Source organism: Saimiri boliviensis, chromosome 1 (assembly GCF_048565385.1).
Source record: "Saimiri boliviensis isolate mSaiBol1 chromosome 1, mSaiBol1.pri, whole genome shotgun sequence".
Taxonomy (NCBI): Eukaryota; Metazoa; Chordata; class Mammalia; order Primates; family Cebidae; genus Saimiri; species Saimiri boliviensis.
This window is the reverse complement of record NC_133449.1, coordinates 127,452,025-127,467,865: the sequence shown is the minus strand read 5'-3', so window position 1 is coordinate 127,467,865 and position 15,841 is coordinate 127,452,025. Positions and strand designations below refer to the sequence as shown.

Sequence of the window (15,841 nt, the reverse complement as noted above, 5' to 3'; positions counted from 1 at the left end):
TTTAGGCTTCCTCCTAGTTATGATGGCTGGACTCCAAGAGTGACTGTCCCAAAGGGAACTAGTGAAAGCTGTATCACCTTAATCTACCCTTAGAACTCATAATATTACTTGTGCGATATGCTGTTAGTCAGGCAGTCACTTAGGTTGGCCTAGATTCAAGGTAAGAGTGGGGAGAAAGAGCTCCCCTGATGGCAAGAATATTTGAAGATTTGTAGACACAATTTATAACTATCACATTTTACATTTTGTGTGTGTGTTTGACCGGGATCATGAATTGGGTAAAATACACAAACTGAGTATGGGACTGGGTTAAGCACTAAAACATATGTCTTAGTGAGCCCAGGATGCTAAAATACCATAGACTGGGTGGCTTAAACAACAGACATTTATTTCTCACTGTTCTAGAGGCTCAGAAGTAAGATAAAGAGACTTGGGCCTGGCAAATTGTTTTGATGATGATGAAGGACTAATAACCATATGGACCACTTACATACACCTTAGGTGCCTTGATACCCCCCTACAACTAAACCCTGAGAGGCTTACAGCATCTGATTATAACACCCTCTTCAAAAGCACTGCTTTCTTTTAGAGTCAATTGCATTTTGTCATTTCATCAACATATATGCTTTATAATCTCATTAGAAGTGGTGTTTCCAGTATCCTCCAGAGCTATTTGGATGTGTTTAACAGCCAGAGAACGTTGGCAGACCGCATTTTCTATAGGCTCTGTGCTACAAAGGCTTATCTCGAGAAGGACTGACAGCAGCCAGGTGATATCTGTCTCCCTACAAAGAATATGATACATCAGTTTTATGTGTTTAGCAATTTAAAGGAAGACATGAATGCAATGAGGGAAAATGGACAATATAAAAAAAAAGCCTCTAGATTTGAAAAATACTGTTTCTGAAATAAGCATTTCACTGGATAGGCTTAAGAACAACCTAGACATTGCAAAAGAAAAGCTTAGTGAGTTTGAAGACAGTGACAGCAGTAATTTAAACTGAAGCACAGGGAGAAAAATGATTAGAAAACAAGTAAACCCTTGGTGACTTCTGATACAGCAGTAGCAGGAAGTCTAACACATGTGCAATTGAGTTCCCAGGAATTTACAGAGGGAGTTGCTGTTGAAGAACTTTAATAAACCTGAAGCAAGAGTAACACGGGATGTCACACCAAACCGGATAATATTCAAGTTGTTGAAAATCAGTCATAAATAGAGAAACAGCCAGGGAAGAAAACTAAATATATTCATACAAAGATAAGAATGACTGTTGGTTGTTCAGCAAAGACAAATGCAACCCCCAAACCAATGAAATGAGATTTTTAAGGTACCAGAAGGAAAAACTGCTAATCTAAAACACTGTATCCAGCAGGAGTATCCTTCAAAAAAATTAAGACATTTTCAGACAAAACTAAGAAAATTTGTGGCTAAGTAGACTGGCAGTTTAAGAAATGTTAAAGGCTAAAGGTAGTTAACCATTTCAGGTGAAAACACAAATCCTATGAAGAATAAAGACCACCAAAAAGGCAAAAATACGTGGAAAAATATAAAAAAGTTTTCTGATTAAGAAAAAGATAATTGACTTTTTAAAACAAAAATGATTGTTTATAACATGTATATATTACCTGTGGTATAACAGCACAAAGGATGGGAAAGTTGTATGGAAAAATTGAGTTGTAAGGTTTTTACATGATATGTAAAGTAATACAATATTATTTGAAGTTAAACTGTGGTAATATGAAATAAACCCCACAGGAAACATTAAAACCAATAAACTTGTCATGGAGATAAAATGAAATACTATATGGATATTCGGTTGCTCTAAAACAAGGCAGAAATAGAACAAGAGGAATAAAAAGCAAGTGGGAAAAATAGAAAACAAATGGCAATATGGTAGACTTAAACCCAAACATATCAAAAACTATGGTAAATTAATAATTTCAACACCAATTGTCAGATTATATTTAAAAAGCAAGACCCAAGCATATTCTGTTTACAAGAAGTATACTTTATTTTTAACTTTGCATTTAATATTTTACCTTTTGTTTTGAAATAATTTTAGTTTAGAGAAAAGATGGAAAAAAGTACAAATAATTCTTGTATCCTCTTGACCCAGATTGCCCATTTGTTAATGTTTTTTCATGTTTGCTTTATTATTCCTAATCTCGCTTTTCTAACTCCCTCCTTTTCCTTCCCTCCCCATAGCTACCTTTTTATACATACATGTGCATGTATTTGTAATTTTTTTGAAGCATTCAAAATCATTTGTAGACATGATGCTTTTTTACCCCTAAATATTGGAGTGTGTATTTCTTATAAACATGAACATTGTTTTAGAGATCATAAACTCAGGAAATTAAGACTGTCTCATACTGCTATTTAATCAAGACCCCTCAATGGAATTTTGTAAATTGTCCCATTGTTTTGTATTTTAAAAAGAAAAGAAATTTGGGGTCCAGAGTTCTAACCCTCATATTGCATTTTCATGTCTCTTTAGTCTCTAATGTATAACAATTGACTTGTCTTTCTTACTTCTTAGAACTTTGACAGTTTTGAAGAGTAGATGCCATTTATTTTATAGAATAACCCAGCTGGGGCCAGATGCGGTGGCTCACGCCTGTAATCCTAGCACTTTGGGAGGCTGAAGTGGGTGGATTGCTTGAGCTCAGGAGTTCGAGACCAGTCTGGGCAACATGGAGAAACCCCATCTCTACTAAATTACAAAAAATTAGGCGGGCATGGTGGCATGCCCCTGTAATCCCAGCTTCTTGGGAGGCTGAGACAGGAGAATCACTTGAACCTTGCGGGCAGAGGTTGCAGTGAGCCAAGATCCCACCATTGTACTCCAGCCTGGGTAACAGAGCAAGATTCCATCTCAAATAAATAAGTAAATAAATAACCAGTTGGAGTTTTCTAATATTTACTCCTTATTTGATTCAGAATTTGCTTTTTTGGCAGGAATATTACTGAAGTTTGTGTCTTTCCCAGTGCATCCTGTCAGGAAGCACTTGATGTCTGTTTGTTCCATTTGTCTCTTATAATTCATAGTGTCTTGCAGAAAAGTACTTTGAGACTATGTAAGTATTGCATTTTGCATCAAACTCGGAATAGTTTTAGAATCTGTTGATGATTCTTGCCTGAACAGTTATTACATTGCTGAGTTTTTTTAAAATTCTATTACACTTTCTATGTTTCTTAGTTGACATCCTGTTGGAAGTTAAAATTGAGGTCAGAATTCATTTTTATCCAGGTATTTCACTATCATTTGCACTGTCATTAAAAAAATTACACAGGCTTAGTTAAGTCTATTCTGTTTCATTTACGTGTCCCCAACAATCATTGAGCACTTCTTATTTTCTGACACATTAAGATGTTCCAGGCTTGTTTTGTAATTTTCCTGCTACAGCCCAGGAACAACCTATTTCTTGAAAGAGTCCTGCTTCATTTTGGTGGAAGATAACATTTAGAAATTAATCTTTATGTGCCATGTGTACTCATTGCTACTGTGGTGTATTAGGGTTCTCTTAGAGGGACAGAACTAATAGGAGATACACAAAGGGGAGTTTATATATATATATATATATATGTACATATATATGTATATTTATATATATGTATATATACATATACATATATACATATACATATACATATATACATATACATATATACATATATATGTATATATATGTATATATATAAGTACTGTATATACACTTATATATGTGTATATGTATTATATATACTATATACATATATATGTATATACACATAAATAAATGTGTATATATACGTATATGTATATATATACACACATATATGTACTTACATATATACATATATAAAGGGGAGTTTATTAAGTATTAATTTACATGATCACAAGGTCTCACAATAGGCTATCTGCAAGGTGAGGAGCAAGGAAAGCCAGTATGAATCCCAAAACTGAAGAACTTGAAGGCTGAGAAACAACTAGCATGGGGAGAAAGATGCAGTCTTGGAGGCTAGGCCCGTCTCTCTCTTTTCATGTTTTTCTGCCTTCGATATATTTGCTGGAAGCCGATTAGATTGTACCCACTAGATTTAGGGTGGATCTGTTTTCCCCAGCCCACTGACTCAAATGTTAATCTCTTTTGGCAACACCCACACAGATACACTCATTAATACTTTGTGTCATATCCTTCGATCCAATCAAGTTGACACTCAGTATTAATCATTACAAGTGGTGTCATTACTAGTGATGTGTCATTGTCTCTAGGCTTTCTTAGTAAAAGAGGAAGAAAATGTTTATGTTTACGTGTATAAATATGTACAGTATACACATACATATTCCTGTATCTGTGTATATTAAAAACCATCAGTTACTGATGTCTCCAATTTTGATACAAAACCAGTCTATTCTGTTTCTGTCCATTCTTCCAACAATGAGAAATCTGGCTCCAGTTATATATCTACAGTAAGTGTACTGATTTGTTCAGTCCTAGAATACAGATAAATCAGTTTCAACATTGTTAACTGATAACTGCCATAAAAATTGAGTACAGTGTCTGTTTAGAGTTTGTTTTTCTTTAGTCTGACTGTATATTGTCCAAATACTGTATTCTAAATTTACATGGGTTATAATGTTCTTCATCTTTATCCTTCTCCCACCCCCGCAATTGCCATCTGCATTGTATGTACATTGGAAATTAAGTTTGGTTCATTTGTTTCTATCTGTATTCCATTTAGGATTTTTACTCCACTTTTAAAAATTTTTTATGATTGCTTAATTATATATATTGATGGGATACATGTGATAGTTTGATACATGCATAGACTGTGTAATGATCAAATCAGGTGTTTAGATATCCATCACCTTGAACATTTATCATTTCTTTGTGTTAGGAACATTTCCAGTCTTCTCTTCTAGTGGCTTTGAAATATACAACATATGTTTGCTAACTATAGTCACTCTGCCCTGCTGTTGAACACTAGGGCTTATTCCTTCTATTAACAACTGTATGCTTAAACCCATTAGGCTGCTTCTCTTCATCCTCTCCCCTCACACCAAAAAACAAGAACTTCCCAGCCTCTAGTGACTATCATTCTACTCTTTACCTTCATGAAATCAACTTTTTTAGCTCCCTTCTATAAGTGAGAACATGAAGTATTTGTTTTTCAGTGCCTTGCTTATTTCACTTAACCTCCAGTTCTATCCATATTGCTGAAAATGACAGGATTTTATTCTTTTTTATGACTGAATAATCCTCCATTGTGTTTATCTATACCAGTTTTCTTTGTTTATCCACTGATGGATACTTAGGTTGATTTCATATCTTTGCTATTGTGAATAGTGCTACAGTAAACATGAGATTGCAGGTGTATCTTTGAAATACTGATTTATTTTCTTTTGCATAAATACCCAGTAGTGAAATTGCTGGGTCAACAGCTCTCTCTCACCATATACAAAAATCAACTCAAAATGGATTGAAGACTTATATTTAAGACTGAAACTATAAAAGTACTTGAAGAAAACATAGAGGAAATGTTCCAGGACATTGGTCTAGGCAAAGATTTTATGGCTAAGATCTCAGCAGCACAAGCCACAAAAACTAAATACCCTCATTTAAGAAATTTACTTTGTGTCATCATTTTTTTACCCACTGTCCTGTATATGACTATTTCATTTGTTTCTCGTATTTCGCAATTGCAAACAGTGCTTCAAAGAATAACATCTTGTGTATGTATTTTCATATTTTTGAAGGTTATATTCAGGGTAAATTCCTACAACTTGAATTGGTCAATCAAAAGTTAAGTGTAGGTGTAATTTGTATTGTTGAAAGTATATGTTTAGAAATGATGAACAGTTACATGAAAAAATTCTCAGCATTGCCAGTCATCAAGGGAATGCAAATGAAAACAAAGATGCAGTATCATCTCACACTTGTTAGAAAGGCTGTCGTCAAAAAGACAAAAGATAACAAATATTGACCAAGAATGTGTAGAAAAGGGAACCCTGGTTCACTGTTGGTGGGAATGTAAATTAGTATAGCTATTATGGAAAACAGTGTGGCAGCTCCTTAAAAAACGTTAAAAACAGAATGGGAAAAGATTTTTTACAATCTACCCATCTGACAAAGGGCTAATATCCAGAATCTACAAAGAACTGAAACAGATTTACAAGAAAAAAAAAAACCCATTCAAAACTGGGCAAAGGATATGAACAGACACTTTACAAAAGGAGACATCTGTGAGGCCAAAAAACATGAAAAAATGCTCATCATCACTGATCATTAGAGAAATGCAAATCAAAACCACATTGAGATACCATCTCACACCAGTTAGAATGGCGATCATTAAAAAATCTGGAGATAACAGATGCTGGAGAGGATGTGGAGAATTTACACCGTTGGGAGTACAAATTAGTGCAACTATTGTGGAAGACAGTGTGGCGATTCCTCAAGGACCTAATGTAGAAATACCATCTGACCCAGCAATCCCATTATTGGGTATATACCCAAAGAATTATAAATCATTCTGTTATAGAGACACATGCACACGTATGTTCATTATGGCACTGTTTACAATAGCAAATACCTGGAACCAACGCAAGTGTCCATCAATGATAGAATGGATAAAGAAAATGTGGCACATATACACCATGGAATATGACACAGCCATAAAAAATGAGTTTGTGTCCTTCATAGGGACATCACTGAATCTGGAAACCATAATTCTCAGCAAACAAGAACACAAGAACAGAAAACCAGACATCACATGTTATCACTCAGGCGGGTGTTGAATTAGGACACACGGACACAGGGAGGAAAGCATCACATACTGCGGTTCCGGGGGTGGGGGGGCTAAGGGCGGGTCATCAGGGGGGTGGGGAGGATGGGGAGGGATAAGGAGGGGAAACCAGATGTGGGTGATGGCAGGATGAAGGCAGCAAACCACCTTGTCACGTGTGTACCTATGCAACAGTCCTGCATGATCTGCACATACAACCCAGAACCTAAAGTACAATTTGAAAAAAAAAGTTAAAAACGTAACTGCCATGTGATCCAGCAATCTCATAACTAGGTATATATATTCAAGAGAAATGAAATAATTATGTCAAAGAGATATCTGCATTCTTAATATTCATTTAAACATTATTCACAATAGCCAAGATAGGAAGAAATCAACCTAAGTGTTCATCAGTGGACACTGGATAATGAAAATGTGGTATATGTGTGTATTCTTAATAGTATTCCACACATATATAGTTGAATATTGTTAAGCCTCCAAAAATAAGGAAATCCTGTCATTCATTAATGACAACATAGGTGAACTTGGAGAACATTATGTTAAATGTGATAAGCCAAGTACAGAAAGATGAATACTGCGTGATCTCACTTATGTGGAGAATATAGAAGCAGAGAGTAGAATGGTGATTAACTGAAATTGAGGGTAGGAACCAGGGAGATTTTAAAGATGTTAGTCAAAAGAAAAAAAAAATTTCGGTTAGAAGGTATAAGTTCAACTTAGTCATTTTTTAACTTAATGATGGTGCCAAAGCGCAATATATGTTCAGTAGAAACAGTATTTCAGATTTTGAATTTTGATCTTTCCTGGGCTAGCTGTACAGTACTCTCTTGCAGCTTTCAGTCAGCCACCCAATCCAGAGAGTAAACAACTGATACTCTACCCTGTACCATGTTACCAGATAACTTTGCCCAACTGTAGGCTAATGTAAGTGTTCTGAGCATATTTAAGGGAGACTAGGCTACCTTAAAAGCAAGTTGGTGAATTAAATGCATTTTTGACTTGTGATTATTTTCAACTTATGATGGGTTTATTGGGACGTAACCTTACCATAAGTCAAGGAGCATCTGTATTGTATACTTGAAAATTGCCAAGAGAGTACATTTTGTGTTCTTACCATAAAAAGTGGTAACTGTGAGATAGTGCATGTAGTAGCTCAATGTAGCCATTCTACAAAGTGTACGTATTTTAAAATATGTTGTACATCATAAATATATACAGTTTTACTTGTCAAATAAATATGGAAGTGGATGGATATAAAGTCTATGTTTAGTATAAATTCCTGGAAGTGGGGTTGGTGAGTCAAAAGTAAATGCTGCCATCCTTTCATTAAGTATTGCCAGATTCTCCTTCAAGGTCTGTGCCACCTTGCATTCCCTCATCAGTGAAGAGTGCCTGTTTTCCCACATTCTTTCCCATAGAATGTGTTATATTTTTAACTTTTGCTGATCTGATAAGTCAGAAATGTTATCACAATGTAGTTTTAGTTTGTCTTTCTCTAATTATGAGTAAGGTTAACCATCTCCTGGTATTTAAGAGCTATGCTTATATTTGTCTTTTGATGTTGTCTGTGCTTGTTTGTTCTACCCATTTTTCTATAGTGCTGTTCTTTTTTTTTTTTTTTTTTTTTTTTTGAGACAGAGTCTTGTTCTTTTGCCAGGCTGGAGTACAGTGGCGCAGTCTTGGCTCACAGTCTCCGCCTCCCACGTTCTCCTGTCTCAGCCTCCCAAGTAGCTGGGACTACAGGTGCACATCACCACGCCCGGCTAATTTTTGGTATTTTAGTAGAGACAGGGTTTTACCTTGTTGGCCAGGATGGTCTCAATCTCCTGACCTTGTGATCCACCCACCTCGGCCTCCTAAAGGTCTGAGATTACAGGCATGAGCCACCACGCCCAGCCAAAAGTTTTTTTTTGTTGTTTGTTTGTTTGTTTGTTTGTTTGTTTGTTTTTGAGACGGAGTTTCACTCTTGCTGCCCAGGTTGGAGTGCAGTAGCACGGTATCAGCTCACCAAAACCTCCACCTCCTGGGTTCAAATGATTTTCCTGCCTCAGACTCCCGAGTAGGTAGGATTACAGGCATGCACCACCACGCCCAGCTAATTTTGTACTTTTTATTAGAGACAGGGTTTCTCCATGTGGTCAGGCTGGTCTCAGACTCCCGACCTTAGGTGATCTACCCACCTTGGCTTCTCAAAGTACTGGGATTACAGGTGTGAGCCACCACACCTGGCCAAGAGTTCTTTATGTTTTGGAGCTGTTCATCCTATTTTGCAAGTATCTTCTCCCTGTTCATCAGTAATCTTAATTTTGAAGAAATGCACTTCTTCATGAGTATTCAAGTACGTTAAATGTAAAAAGATGTAGGGAAAACAAGTAAACGCTAAAAATGCTAGGTTGATTATGTTACTCTCAGACAAAGTAGACTTTAGGATGAGAATATTATGAGAGATAAAGAAGGACATTTTACAGTTATGAAAGAGACAGACCTCCAAGTAGATGAAACAATCCCAAATTCTAATATTGGAGCTTTAAAATACATGAAGAAAAAAAAAATGAATAAAACTAAGGTGACAAACCCACAGTGATTATTGAAGATTTCAACATTCATCTGTTAGTAACTGATAAAATAGATGGAAAATCAGTAAGGTTGTAAATTTGAAGAATACTATTAAGTAACTTGACCTAATAGGTATTTGTTAAATACTACATCCACCAAGAGCAGATAATGTAGATTATATTCTCTGATTATAGCAAAATTAAATTAGAAATCAGTAACAATGAAAATCCAGACATTTTATAAGTAAAAACTAAACTAGAAGCTTTTCAATACTCATGGGTTAAGAAATCATAAATGATATTAGAAAGTGCTTTGAAAACAAAAGTGTAACATATCTTAGTCTGCTTGAGCTGGGAGGCTGTCATAACAAAATACCATAGACTGAGTAGCTTAAACAACAGGCATTTATTTTCTCACAGTCTGGAGTCTGGAAGTCTGAAATCAGGGTTCCAGCATAGTCAGTTTGCACTGAGACCTGTTTTCCTACCTTGTAGGGGGCAGCCATTCTGCTGTGTAATTCACTTTGTGTACATGTGTGCATGAGGGCTTTCTGGTGTTCCTTTTTGTAAGGACACTAATCCCATTGTATCAGGGCCCCCACCATTAAGACCTCATTTAACCTTAATTACCTGCTTATAGACCCTGTTCCCACATAATAGTCATAGTGGGGAGTAGGGTTTCAACATACGAATTTGGGAAGTAGAGGGTGGGGTGGGGGGGATTCAGTTCATAGAACAACATATCAAATTTTCTTGAATGTAGCCAAAGCAGTACTTAGGTGGACATTTATAGCTTTAAAAGGTTATATCAGATAGAAGAAAAAATTTAAAATTAGCAAATTTACATTGCCAGATTTAGACATACAGTATCAACTTTAAGTAGAAGTAAATAAAGGGTATGCTAGAAATCAATTAAATAGAAAGTGGAGATTTAAACAAAATGTAAATAAAAACTGATTCTTTGAATCTAGATAGGTTGTAAATGTAAACAAAATGTAAACAAAAACTGATTCTTTGAATCTAGCTAGATTGGTTAAGAAAGTAAGACAGACCAAAAAAATCAGTAATGAAGTAGGGGATATCACTGCAGATCTTATAAACATTCAGAGAATAATAAGAGAAATCTCTTCTCAAAAATTCAGCAATTTAGATGAAGTGGTTAAATACTTGAAAAATACAAATTATTAAAACTAACCAAGAGAGAATTGGAAAATAAATTTTTAAATATCTGTTAAAGACATAGAAGTCATAGTTTTAAACCTTTCCACAAAGAAAACGGCAGAGTCATATGACTTAACTGGTAAATTTGATCAGACACCTAGTGAAAAAATAATAGTCTTACATAAATCCTTTTAGAAAAGAGAGGAGTAGAATGTCTTTCCTCACACATTTTTAAGAGGTGATTATTGCAGGCATTACAGGAAAGCTAAAGGCTGCATTTCTTCAAACATATATTCAGAAATCTCCAACAGAATATTAGCAAATCGAATCCAGAAACATCTAACAAGAATAATGCATTGTGACCAAAAGGAGTTTATCCTAGGAATGCAAGATTAATATTTGAACACAATATAATTTTTCTTGTTAACAAAATTTTAAAAATCTTTGTAATTATTTGAATAGATGTAGAAAAAGCCTGTGGTAACATTCAGCATCTGTTCATGATTAAATGTTCAGCACACTAGGAATAGAAAAAGAATGTCTTTAACCTGATAAAGAGCATCTATGGAGAAATAACAGTTAACATGATATTAATGGTAAAAGACTGAATGGTTTCTTTCTAAGATCGGGAAAGTGGCAAAGATGTCCACTTTCATCACTTATATTAAACATTGTACTGGATATGGCAGTCATTACATTAAGGCAAGAAACAGAAATAAGAGCCATTAGTTTAGAAAAGAAGAAGAGGATTTTGTCTACAAACCATGTGATTATGCACATAGAAAGTCCTAAGGAATATACCAAGAAGCGATACAGTCAATAATCAGAAGTAACTGATTTCTTTTTTACAAGTGCAAAAGTGAAATGTTGTAGAAAAATGTCATTTACAATAGCATAAGTCATTGCATACTTTGGGATAACTTTAACAAAAAAAAATTTGAGACCTGTACACTGAGAAGCGTAATATAATAGAGTAATTAAAGAACTCCTAGATAGATTGAGAAAGATTCTGTGTTCATAGACTTGAAGATTGTGAAGATACTGTAATAATTCAGTGGTACAAGAGTAGTCTTTCTCAACAAATGATACTAGGCCTACTGGATATTTACAGAGAAAGAAAAAGTGAACTTTAATCTTTAACTCACACTGTCGCCAAATTTCACTTAAAATGGTCAATAAGAAATAGGCTCATATGTAAAAGTTAAAGGTGTAAAACTTTTAGAATAAAACCAGTCTTTTCATAGAAATATTTGGAACCTGGACAGAGTTTTAAGACACCAAAAACACATACCAAAAAAGAAAAAATGAGGCCGGGCACAGGGGCTTATGCCCATAATCCTAACACTTTGGGAAGCTGAGGTGAGAGGATCACTTGAGGCTAGGAGTTTGAAACTAACCTGGAGAACATAGTGAGACCCTGTATCTACAAAAATATTGATTTTTTAAAATTAGCTAGTTGTGGTGGTGTGTGCCTGTAGTCTCAGCTACTTGGGAGGATGAGGCGAGAGGGTGGCTTGAGCCCAGGAGGTCAAGGCCGCAGTGACCCATGATTGCACCACTAACTGCACTCCAGCCTGGGCAACAGAGTGAGACCTTGTCTCAAAAAAAAAAAAAAAAGATCATCATTTCTACCTCATCAGAATTAAAAACTTCTGCTGTTCAAAAGACAACATTTATAAAAGGAAAGGGTAAGTCAGGACCAAGGTAAAAATATTTGCAGCACATAACAGAGAACTCTTACAACTGAATAGTAAGACAAACATCCCAATTAAAAAACTTTCCACAGACATTTACAAAAGAAGATACCTAATTGTACACTGAGAAAGTGGAAAGATGGTCAGCATTATTCATCATTAGGGAAATGCAAATTAAAACAAAAATGTGTTTATGGGAGAATATATATTATATAGGAGAAATCCTTTTCATTTCTTTTAAATCACTGCTTAGCTGACTTTAATAAAAATATTTGAAATCACTTTAAACTGCTGGTGACTTTGATAGTTTTACTAGTTAAGGCACTTCCCTCGCCATCTCTTATTTGTGGCTCAAGATGCCAGGCAGTGGCTCCTAAATGCGAGAGGGTGCTTAAAAATACAGCTCTATTCTGCTTACAAGGAATTACATTCTGGAGGTGGGACCCTAGAAGCTGCATTTCTGCAAGCATTATAGGTGTTTATGATGCAATGTGGGGCCCTAGAGGCTGCATTTCTGCAAGCATTGTAGGTGTTTATGATGCAGCTAGATCACAAACAATTGTCTTTAAAATGCTGGATCAAAGAGTATCTGTTGGTTAGGTAGTAGTTGACCCTAGGAAGACATTTTAAACTCCCAGAAATCCAAGAAAGCCCATATGTTTGATTCGTGGGTTTCCTGCTCAACTTTGACCTGACAGTTCAACAAGCAGTATCGACCATTTCCCACAAGATTTCTTGTGTCTCTTCAGTTGTTTCCTAGCTTGAAATCGGAAAAGTCTTCATTTATCTCCAAATAAATAATTAGTATTTTATTGAAAATTTATACAACCTATTATATTGAGACTTCAGAACATATATAATCATTGCAGAAAGTGTAAAATCATGCAATGTACTATCATAATGTCTCAGATTTTGTTGCTTTGAAATTGTCAAAGGGTGAGCCTGGCACACTGGCGTGCTGCACCTGTAGTGCCAGCTACTCCAGAGGCTCAAACACAGGACGGCCAGCTTGGGCAACACAGTGAGACCCTTACCTCTCAAAAATAGTAACAATAATAATTTTTAAAATCGGGGGGAAAACGACAATGACATTAGCAAAGGGCACTATTCTTTTTATTGCATCATCCCCAGTTTGTTTTTCAACATTACATATTTGCAGACATTTGCTTTCTGTTAACAAAGCACTAAACAGTGCCATGCACTTTCTGAATAAACATGGGTAGCAACCATTTGAATCAGCTGTGGAGACATGACACCTATGTTACTGGATTTTTGGTTTAGTTAACATAGGATTGTACCTGTGTCAGCTTGTGTTGTACCTGTTCAGATATTAAACTGTTCCTTAGATATAGATCTGCTATTGTTTTGAAAATACGTTTTTATTTATGAGAGAATCATATTTTATATACTGTGTCCTCTAGCTAATATTCTGTGAGCATTTTGTAAATATCACAGTAAAGGTTGCTGGATGTCTTTGAAGCATTTTACAGGAGGTCTTCGCCCCAGCACGAGACATAAAAAGTAAAACTTACCTAAGGATTTGAAAGGAAGAATCACATTGTTACTTGCAGATGATTTGTCTACAGTGATCATCCAAGATAGTGTTCATTTTGGCAGCACATATAGCAACAGTGGAAAACTTAGTAGACTCTAGACAAACTATTAGAATTAAACTCAAGGTGACGAGGTATAAGATCAGTATATGAAAATCAGTAACTTTTTAATATAAGCAATAGCCATGTATGGCTGCTTTATGACATCTCCATCTAGATAAGACATCTGAAATTTAAATGTCTACAACAATACTCTTGAAAATCTGTCTCTTCCCACTTCCAACCCACTTCTTCCATGTCATGACTGTGTATCTAATGAAAATCTTAGAATAAATTACTCTTGCTTTTTCGGAAATCAATCTATCAGCACAACCTGTTTTCTCAAGTTTCCAAATCTATCCAAGAAAAAGCCACTACTCACTACTCTCCCTGGCAGCCGCCGTAGATTGTAGCTGCCATCACCAGTTGCCTAAAGCACTCTAAGACTCCCCTGCTTCCCACTGTTGGGCTCTTACAGGAACTTCCTTGGTTCTTCACAAAGTAGCCAGAATTAACCTTTTAACATGTGTCACATCATGCTACTCCTTTCTGAGAACCAGCTCAGTAGGGAGACTCCCGCCCCAGTGGCGCTGAAGGTATTTGAGAGACAGACACCCAGATAGTCAGAATGGATCTGTCCTGGGGACCCGCAGCCTGCGGGGCTGACAACTCTCCAGACTGAATGCCCCGAGCAGACTTTTGTTCACATATTTATTTGCTCTTTGACAGGTGATTCTCATTAATACACAGGTGTACTAAATAACTTAAAAATACATCAAGTAGGCAGCTGTTACCTGCCTACCACTAATTACAAACTGAAAGGATGCTCCACAAGGGAGCCATGGGGGCAGGGTAAACTGAATGTTCCTCAACACTCCTTGCTCAAAAACACTGTAGTTTGTTACACTTAGAATAATCCATACTTCTACAAGGAGATCTGGCTCTTATACCTCTGAGCTCAGCTCTTAGCTCCTAATCCTCCCTCATTGCACGGTGGTCACTTCACCCTCCTTGTTCAACTCACCAAATACGTTCCTACTTTATTCCCCTAGATCTCTGTCGTTCAGGTCTTGGCACTAGTGTCCCTCCTCAGAGAGGCTTTTTCTGTTCTGTTTTCTTCACAGCCCCAGTAGGTTCGATTTTTTTTAATACACATATCTTCACCTAATATATTCAATGTTTGTTCCCCCGACTAGGATAAGGATGTTAGTGCCATGAGAGCAGGCACTTTGCTTTGTTCCCCAATGTAGCCCCAGGCAATAGACAGTATCTGGTACATAGTATACGTTCATACATGTGTATTAAATGGATAGGGTGGTATATGCTTTTTTACCCCACTTGGCCACTTGAGACATTTCCATTTGCAATTTGCAGAACAGCCTCTTGGTTCTGTGAGAGAAAAACACTGTATTTTAATCTCCTTTTTCTCCAACATCTAATATAGTCTGTGTGTATACATATAGAAATTAATGACTTACACAGTTATGCCTTATACTTTATTTTTCCTTGATTTGAGATTTTATGTACATTTGAGTTTTGTACTACTTAAACTGATGAGCTGAAGAGCATCACTTGTTTTAAAGGAGCCAAAGAGTATTATTGTTCTATCACATCTAAGAAGGGCAGAAAATAAGAAGGAATAGATGCTGACACTGTGTTGCAAGGAATTGTGCCTTCATGTCCCAGCGTCTGCAGTTTTGTGCTTTAGTAAAATATAATCTTACATTTGGTGCTTGCTTGCTTTTTTTTGTTTGTCATCTTTCCTGTTCATATGCAGAGGGGTTCTCAAGCAACACAAAAGAATATTCTAAATTGATAAAGCCAAAAACATTTTTGGATTTTATTGCCTTCAGCTAAATTATTCTACTACTCAGATTATTTAATCTTTGTAGAATTGAAGCCAAATTTCCTCCATATTGTAAATGTCTTTGTCTATTTCTAATTATTTCCTATATCTCCAAACTCCTAGATATTTCCTCTGTCTCCTGAATCCTGAATGAAATTACTGTATCATTTAGAAGCTTATATTACTGTGAAGTTCAGTGATGATGG

General features: G+C 35.9%; 1 protein-coding gene across 5 annotated transcripts in view; it reads left to right on the top strand.

Annotated features, from left to right (window-relative positions):
• Positions 1–15,841, top strand: part of TMEM131 (transmembrane protein 131) — a 237,339-nt gene that overhangs the window by 100,729 nt on the left and 120,769 nt on the right. The gene's annotated exons all lie outside the window — the stretch shown is intronic.